The sequence below is a fragment of the Protopterus annectens genome, chromosome 10.part0 (assembly GCF_019279795.1).
Source record: "Protopterus annectens isolate FY-2018-M chromosome 10.part0, PAN1.0, whole genome shotgun sequence".
NCBI classification, from domain to species: Eukaryota; Metazoa; Chordata; order Ceratodontiformes; family Protopteridae; genus Protopterus; species Protopterus annectens.
Window position 1 is genome coordinate 13179091 of NC_056744.1, and position 8625 is coordinate 13187715.

The 8625-nt window shown below is 47.5% G+C and overlaps 1 protein-coding gene across 2 annotated transcripts in view; it reads right to left on the minus strand.

The window, feature by feature from the left end:
• TMEM94 (transmembrane protein 94) overlaps window positions 1–8625 on the minus strand; it is a 2655014-nt gene that overhangs the window by 1759836 nt on the left and 886553 nt on the right. The window lies entirely within an intron of this gene.

Below are 8625 nucleotides of genomic sequence, written 5' to 3' on the forward strand. Positions count from 1 at the left end.
CTCCCCTTATATCCCACAATGCTAGGCGAGAGTTACCTCAGATCTCGTTTGTAAGCTAACCCCAGCTTATAATAGAAACAGTATATAACAGAAAAAACTAAAAACAGAGTCCACCTCTGACAACAGGGAGAAGAAGGGTGACCTACATCCTGATTCAGGAAATATGCAAACAGCATATGCCTAAGTAAAGAGGTGGTAGAAAGAGAGGTCACAATCACAACTCCTCTAGGTCTGTCCAGGCCAGGGGGAAGGAGGGTGGGACGCAAGAAGAAGGCGAGAAGAAGACAACTAACATGGAACGTTATGGTAAGAACATAACTTCTATATGTTAAGTTGTCTATCTCGCCTTCATCTTGCTGGATGGGACCGCCCCTAGCACCTTGTCCCGGGTGGCCTAACGGAACAGACTCCTGAGAACAGTGGAACCAAAGTTAGCTCTATGCCTAGAAGCTAAATCCAACTTATAATGAGAAATGAAAGTGTGAGGAGTAGCCCAAGTATCCGCTGCACAAATGGTGTCAATAGGCAGTCTGTCTTGGAAGGCTAAAGAAGTAGCCAAAGCCCTGGTGGAATGGGCCTTAGGTTTATTAGGCAGCTTTTGGTGTCTAATTTCATACACAAGGGAAATCAAAGATGTAAGCCATCTGGATAATGATACTTTTGAAACTGAAAGTCCCTTTCTGCCTTCCGCATAGGAGACAAACAGTTAGTCAGATTTTCTGAATTGTTTTGTTCTATCTAAATAGTACCTCAATTGACGATGAACATCCAGGCAGTGTAATTTTGTTCAGATCTATTGGAATATTCTGGAAAAAGACAGGGAGGTCAATGCTTTGATTTAGATTTGAAGTCGAGACTACCTTAGGCAAAAAGGACGGGTTCAGACGTAGGATACCCTGTCCTTATGAAATAATAGATAAGGAGGTCGACAGCTGAGTGCTTGAAGTTCTGAAACTCTTCTAGCTGAAGTAATAGCTACCAGAAAGAGAGTCTTCCATGATAGCAATTTTAAGGAACAGGAGACTGCAGGTTCGAAAGGTAGAAGAATCAAAGAAGCCAGAACTAAATTTAGGTCCCAAGGAGAAGGAGGATTTCTTATAGGAGGTCTGAGAAGAAAAACTCCTTTCAAAAATGCTTTACAAAGCTTGTGGGACATTAGGGCAGATTCAGAAATACCCACATGAAAGTTAGAAATAGCTGCCAATTGAACTTTAAGAGTAGAGGGAGATGAACCTGCATGGAAGAGTTCAGCTAGAAAATCAAGGACTATTTGGATGGAAGCAGTGAAAGGATCTATGTCCCTTCCTTGAGCCCAATAAGTGAAGCATTTCCACTTACTCAAATAAATCTTCGAGTGGAAGATTTATGGGAAGCTATCAAAATATCTCGAACAGAGTGAGATAATTGAGGAAGCCTGGCTAAGGTTGGAACTGGAGGAACCAAGCAGTGAGGTTCAGAGAGGGAGGGAGCGATGTACCTGACCCGACTGATGGATCAAAAGATCTGGAACTAGGTCCAGATGCCACGGTCGCTCCAATAGAAATTGATGTAGAAAGGGGAACCACACCTGTCGAGGCCAGTAAGGAGCAATGAGGATCAATGAGGCCTTCTGAGCGACAGCTTTCTGTATCACTTGAGAGATTAGTGGGAAGGGAGGAAATGCATAAAGAAGTCCCCGGGGCCAAACTTGGACTAGAGCGCCTCTGCTGGGTTGGCCTGGTAAAGGGAATAGAGTGAAATATTCTCTGCACTTGCTGTTTTGGGGAGTAGCAAAAAGATCGCAGCAAGGCTGACCCCACTTGAGGAAAATTTCTCTCACTACAGAGTCTTTCAGAGACCACTCGTGAGGCATGAGGATAGCTCTGCTCAACTTGTCCGCAATTTGATTGGACTTCCGGGATGTGCGTTGCTATCAGAAAACGCTGAGAAGAAATCGCCCATTGCCACAATCTGAGTGCTTCTCGACACAGGGGTAGGACCTGGTTCCGCCTTGTTTGTTGATGTACCACACTACAGACATATTGTCTGTCTGGATTGCGATCGCTCCCAAGGGAGAGAGTCTTGAAGGGCTTGCAACGCTAAAAGCACTGCTCCCATCTCCAGAACATTTATGTGCAAGTGGCATTCGCCTGGTTGCCATGTGCCCTGGACCGCCCTCGCGTGACAATGCCCCCCACCCGATCAGGGAGGCGCCTGCTGTCAGAGTAGCAACCGGAGGGGAGGAACAAAGGGTCTTCCCAAGCAGAGCTGAGGGAAAACATCCACCACATGAGATGATTTCTGCACGCCTGCGTGATCATAATGGTGTGGGACATTGGAAGTTGCTGGTATGACCATTGTGTAAAGAGCATCCATTGAAGGATTCGCATGTGGAATCTGGCTAATGGAAGCAGAGGTATGGCAGCCGCCATAATTCCCAACACTTTCAGAACTAACCTGGCTTTGATTCTGTTGTTGTTGAAAAGGAGTGAGACCAGTCTGTGTATGTCTGTTATTCTCTGATCTGTTAGCCTCGCAGACATGTCTACTGTGTCTAGATTTGCGCCTATGAAGGTAATAGTATGACAAGGCGACAAAGAGGACTTTTCGCAATTTATTGAAATGCCTAACTTTTGACAAATGCGAAAAGTGTAATCCCTGGCCATCAGAAGGAGATGCTTGGTGGGAGCTGTGAGGAGCCAGTCGTCCAAATATGGAAACACCTGGAATCCTTGTCGTCTCAGGTGAGAAGCTACCACTGCCATGCATTTGGTAAACACCCGGGGGGCAGTGGTGAGACCAAAGGGCAGGGCCCTGAATTGAAAATGACTGGTTCCCAGCCTGAAGCGGAGGAATCTTCTGGAGCGTCTGTTCATTTTATGTGATAGCACGCATCCTGAACGTCTATAGAGCACATCCAGTTTCCTTTTCCCAATAGGGGAAGGATGGACTGCAGCGTGACCATCCGAAATCTTGTTTTCTTGACTGATCTGTTCAAGATACTGAGATCCAAAATTGGTCTCCAGTCCCCTGTTTTCTTTGGAACTAAAAAGAACCTTGAGTAGATTCCGGATCCTTGCTGGTCTGCTGGAACTGGCTGAATTGTTTTTTTCGCAAGCAGTTTTGAAATTTCCAAAACCGCTAGATCCCTTTGAGCGGTGGAACATCTGGAAGGGATTTTTTGATTGTTGGAATGCTAAGAAAGGGATAGAATAGCCTTCGAAATGACGGACTGTACCCATTTGTCTTGAGTCAGGGATAGCCAGGCTTTTGGGTACAGTGACAACCTTCCCCGACTGCCTCCGAAGATGGGCAGCCGGGCAACACCTCAGGGATGCTGAAAAGGCTTATCAGAGAAGGCTTCGATTGCCCTGGTTCTATGGAGCCCCTGCCTCGAGGGCGGCGTCTACCATTGTTATTCCGCCTCTGCCTCTGGCGGGTAACGACTTTGTGCGCCAGGCGAAGTCCCTTGATTTTGTTTACGGAACCACATTTTCCCACTTTTCTGGCCTTTGGGGTAAGGCCTAGAAGGAGTAGAAAACGGACTCCGACGGCAGAAAGAGTCTTGCCATCAGTCTCGCACCTAGTCAAGGTTTCTTTCACTTGAGGACCAAAGAGATGATCCATCAAACGGGAGTTCGTGAAAGACGCCTTGAAGGGGCCGCAAAATTGCATAGCCGCATCCAGGCATGCCACGTAAGGCCACACCTGTCCCTGCGGCCTACTCGCTCCATCAGCCGTAAGAAAGGAGGCGCATGGAGGAGTTGGCTATGGAGTTAGGGTGGCCAGCTGCGTGTTCATCTTATCTTGAAAACCCGCAGCTGTAGGATCCTTCAACATGTCACTCGCTTCTTTAATCAAGTCCCTTTGAAGACGAAAGTGAAATGGCACAGGTAATTCAGCCAACGCATAGTAAAAGTCGCTGAGGAGAACATCCGCTTCCGCACCTGTCGATGGGCGTAGATTCCTTGTTAGGTGGATGGACAGGTGCTGAAGGATCAGCTAGGTGCTTCTTAGTGGCAGCAGCTACCACCATAGCATCCACAGAAACTCCTTTTGTCAAGAACTGTTTGTCTGATGGTGCCGTTATAAATTTTGAGGGTCTCCTGGGAGTGGGGTCCACTGAATCAGGAGCCGTCCATGCCTTTTTAGCTACCACCTGCATGAGGGGGTCAAAGGGGAGACACCCAGGAGGTGGAAGGACGAGAGCCGAACGCCTCAAGGTACACAGATTCATCCTCCGAAGGGCTGAGGGCTGGCCAACTTCCCCTCTGTTTGAGGATTTCAAGAATGTCTGCAAAAGAGACATCTTCAGAAGGGGAACGGGGGGAACCCTCGGAATCATCTAAAACTGTTTCAGATGTGGTGGGCCCAGGTGGGGCAATGTGTTTCCTCTACACTTCCTCTTCCGAGGGGCTCTTCTGCCAAATCAGGAGAGGCCTCGAAGAGGATGAAATCCCACAGGGGTTCCTGAGGAGTTGGCTCTCTGCGGTCCGGGATGAGGGAGTGAGTCGACTTGACCTGAGGCACGTAGAGGGAGGGGCGGACGGAGCCGACTGTGGAGTAGAGCCAGGCTCTAACACACCGCATGACCTCGAACGCACCCCTGTCAGGCAAAGCCAGAGGTCCCCGCCCGAGAAGCTGAGAACCTCCCTCGGCACCGACAGTGATGGCTCTGAGGCGATGTCGGAGCCGACCTCACCAGCCAAGCTCCGAGAGGAAGAGCGGGTCGGACAAGGGTCCGATGCCACTCACCCCTCGGAGCCGACGAGGGAAGTCCGCCGAGAATCCTCGAAGAAGAAATCGGAGACGACCTCGGAGCCGAAGAGACCTGTATCGGCTGCGACGCTGGCACAGTCTCGGTTCAACGCCTGCCCGAGCTCAACGGAGTCGGAGGAGGAATATATTGATGGACAGGGACAGGCATCGACTGATGAGTCGGGCTCTGAAGCATTTGGGCCAGTCCCTCGGACTTAAGAAGTCGACTCACTAGCCTCTGGAGGTCATGATGCGACAGCCTCGAAGACCTAGAGGAGTGATTTATGGCTCCGTTCAGACAGCAGAGGAGATGCTGGAGCCGAATGAACGGAGCCAAGGGATGGTGACCTGGATCTCTTCTAGATGTCGGCTCAAGGTCTGGTCGGAGCCGACAAGGAATTTTACTACCTCGGCTCCAGCCGGAGCCGAGGGAACCACAGAAGCTGTAGTCTCATTAGCTCCAGGCGGAGCCGACGCAGTCATAGGCTTTGTAGCTTTAGGTCTCGGCTCAGAAGCTGGAGCCAAGGACCTAGAAGCCTTAGAGGGCTTCCCAGAGACAGAAAGGGAATCCTCAGGCTTAAGGAGACCCCGTAGGATCAACTTATTTTTTCTTTCCTGCAGGACCCTGGGGCTGAAGCCATGGCATACAGCACAGGAGTCCTGCAGGTGTAAAGGCCCCAGGCAATAGACACAAGAAGTGTGACCGTCTGTCAGAGACATTTTCTGACAGCACGCATCACACTTCTTGAAGCCTGAGACCTTTGTGTCTTTAGACATCTTATACAAAAAAGTGTAATCACACACACACAACAGACACACTGATTACACTAATTTTACTTTAAAACTCAGAAATAAACAATTTACTAAAGTTTAGTTAAGAGTAACACACACACACCACTAGGGATGGGGAAAGGCCAGAAGGTCTTAGAGAGAACTTTAAAAGTTCTTGTGGGAAAAAATGGGATTTTTCGGATAACAGGGGTAAAAATCCACTACACTAAGGGAAATATATTTAAACCTAAAAATATAGGGTTTTAAGTCTGTATTTTCACAAAAAATACACTTACCAACAAGCCGGTAGAAAAACCAACACCTCGATGCTGTAGCGGCAAACGAGATCTGAGGTAACTCTCGCCTAGCATTGTGGGATATAAGGGGAGCCTCGAGCCGGTGGAACCAACTCTCGAGCTTTTAGAGTGGCCGAGTCGGAGCCGAGGTCGGCTCCGAACCCATCCAGCAAGATGAAGGCAAGATAGACAACTTAACATTGTCTAGTACTGGAGGAATAGCTAAAGGCCTATGCTGAGGCAGGAGAAAGAAATTCCTAAGCCTCTTTTTTGAATCAGAAAAATCCTTGCTTTCCCAGTGGAAATGCTCCCTTAGAGTATGTAAGGTTTCACCAAAAGAAAAATCCTCTGGAGGGGGAAGCACAGGGGATAGAGTCCTCTGCATCAGAATCCTCATAAGAAGATAAGGGCAAATCCATATCATCAGAAAAATCAGAATCCTGGTCAGAAGCCATTCTTATCACTTGTTTTTTAGGCATCGAGGGCTGAGCATGCGGCCTGGTCATCGTTTTTTAGGCATGGTTCGTGATTTAGGCCTAAAAGAAGAAGGAGGCGTCTGTTTAATATGCAAGTCCGCAGGCCTGAATAAACCCTCAGAAGCCGGTGCCTGCATAGCGGCTCCAGACTCATCCAAGGTAGAGACATCCACAGGTTGCATAGCTGAAGCATCTCGCGGCATACCGGACTCCGAATGAGTCTCATTAGAGGCCTGGGAAACAGAAGTAGCGGGCATCAGGGGCTGTGAAAGCGCCTCACTGAGTACCGGTGACTGGCTTAGGAGAAGCATCGTCAGGAGTTTTGGTCCTCGGCGGCCTGTCACTGTCTTTATCCTTGCGTTTTTTCGGAATCCCGGTAGTCGGATGGCTAACCAACGACATTTCTGGATAATTAAACCGAAAACTGAAATATTTTGAGGAGAAAATATACCGAAGATGGATAGTGCGCTGATTAAATAAAGCACAAAACCGACAGCACGATATGCTGTGGTCAGGGCCTAGGCAAGGAATACAGTACGAATGAAAATCTTTATGAGGTACTTGCTTTCCACATGTAATGCAATTATTAACTTTTATTGACAACGGTACGGAGCAAGAAAAGGTTTCCCCAACGGGGTACTTCGCTTTAGTTGAAGACTTCGGTTCTGAAACTCAAAAACGAAAATTTCAGGAGACGGCCGACCGGCACTTGCGAACTGCTTCTGCTTCAGGCACCGCATGGCAAGAAAGACTGATGTAATGGCGTCAGCTGCATGTTTTATACCCCTGACGACCTGACATGATGGAAGAAGGGACAGCAACCGACGTAGACCCAAGACTTTGTTAATCAGGCAGACTGAGGGCCACTGCAAGCAGATAACTCAAAAGTGATGACTGCAACAGTGAAACACGAAAAACATTTGACCAGTTGCTAGTCAGCTTTGCAGCAGGGGCAGAGGGCAAGGCCATATCCAAACAAACAATCTCCAAATGGATAGCACACTATCCATTTCTGCTACAAATACCACGGGAAATCACCCCCTAAGGGGGTCAGGACACATTCCACCAGGGCAACCTCTGCAGCTTTTCTCAGAGGGGTCCCTACTAGGGACATCCTGGAGGCTGCAAAATGGAGTTCTGTTCATACCTTCACCAAGCATTACCACCTGCCTATCTTCTCCAAATTCAGGGCAGGCTTTGCAACTGCAGTCTTGCAGGGCATCCTAGCCAGCCCCCCAGTCTTGACTGCCTCCACCCTATTCTTCAGCTATGGGAATCAACCCAAGTGTGATGACTACAACAGTGAAACACAAAGAACATAGTACAGTTGTGTACACCTACCATAAATGTAGATGTTCAAGTGTATTCACTGTTGCAGTCCTGGTTTCCCACTCTCCATCTCCCTTGTCTCTCTCTCTCTTGCTCACTCCTTACAGGGATTTTTGTTATTTACTTTCTACTGGTGGTGGTCTTCCACCATAACCTAGCTCCCTATTTGGGGGCTCCTGACATTTGGGGCAAGAAAAACTGACATAATGGCGTCGACTGCCTGATTTTATACCACTGACTACCTGACGTCAGTCCTGGAGTGACAGCAACCGACGCAGAAATACTAAGCCTCTGGTATTCGGGCCGACTGAGGGCTACCCCTGGTAGGATAACCCAAGTGTAATGACTGCAACAGTGAAACACGAAGAACACCATAAGGGTCTTTCTTTTACAAACCATCTATTTTGGCAATAAAGTCACAAGTCCACGTTGAAAAGTGCAGTAAACTCCACCAATATGGTAATACTGAAACTCCAAAGGTTTCATCATTACAAGCTGTAACAGAATAAGTTAACTTATTAACCATGAAAATTATTTACTTGTTATGTTAAGCTGGTACTGACAACTATGGTTGCACGAGGAATTCATCATAAACAGTGGTGACAAATTTGTCATCTTCACAGGTTGGACAGTGCTATGTTTTCACCAACCACAAACGGAGAGCAGCAGTGTGTGCGTTTATGCTTGTGTGTACATATTAGGTATATTAGTGTTAGTATGTGGATACAGCACATATATATCATGCACACACACACCAATAAATTTATGTACATACAGATAAATTAATGTAACAAGTACTTTCCTTTTTTCCCCTTAATCAAAGACGTGAAATGTTTGGAGAAAGTAGGCCATAGCTATGAGTCGCTCACATTAATGAAACCTACCACCAAACAGCTTAACACTTTCAAACATCCACCTCACATAAGTTGGTTAACTTTGAATTAAGAATGCTTCTACTATATATACTACATCTAAATGACAGCAACCCCCCCCCCCCCCAAATGTACAACAGTGGA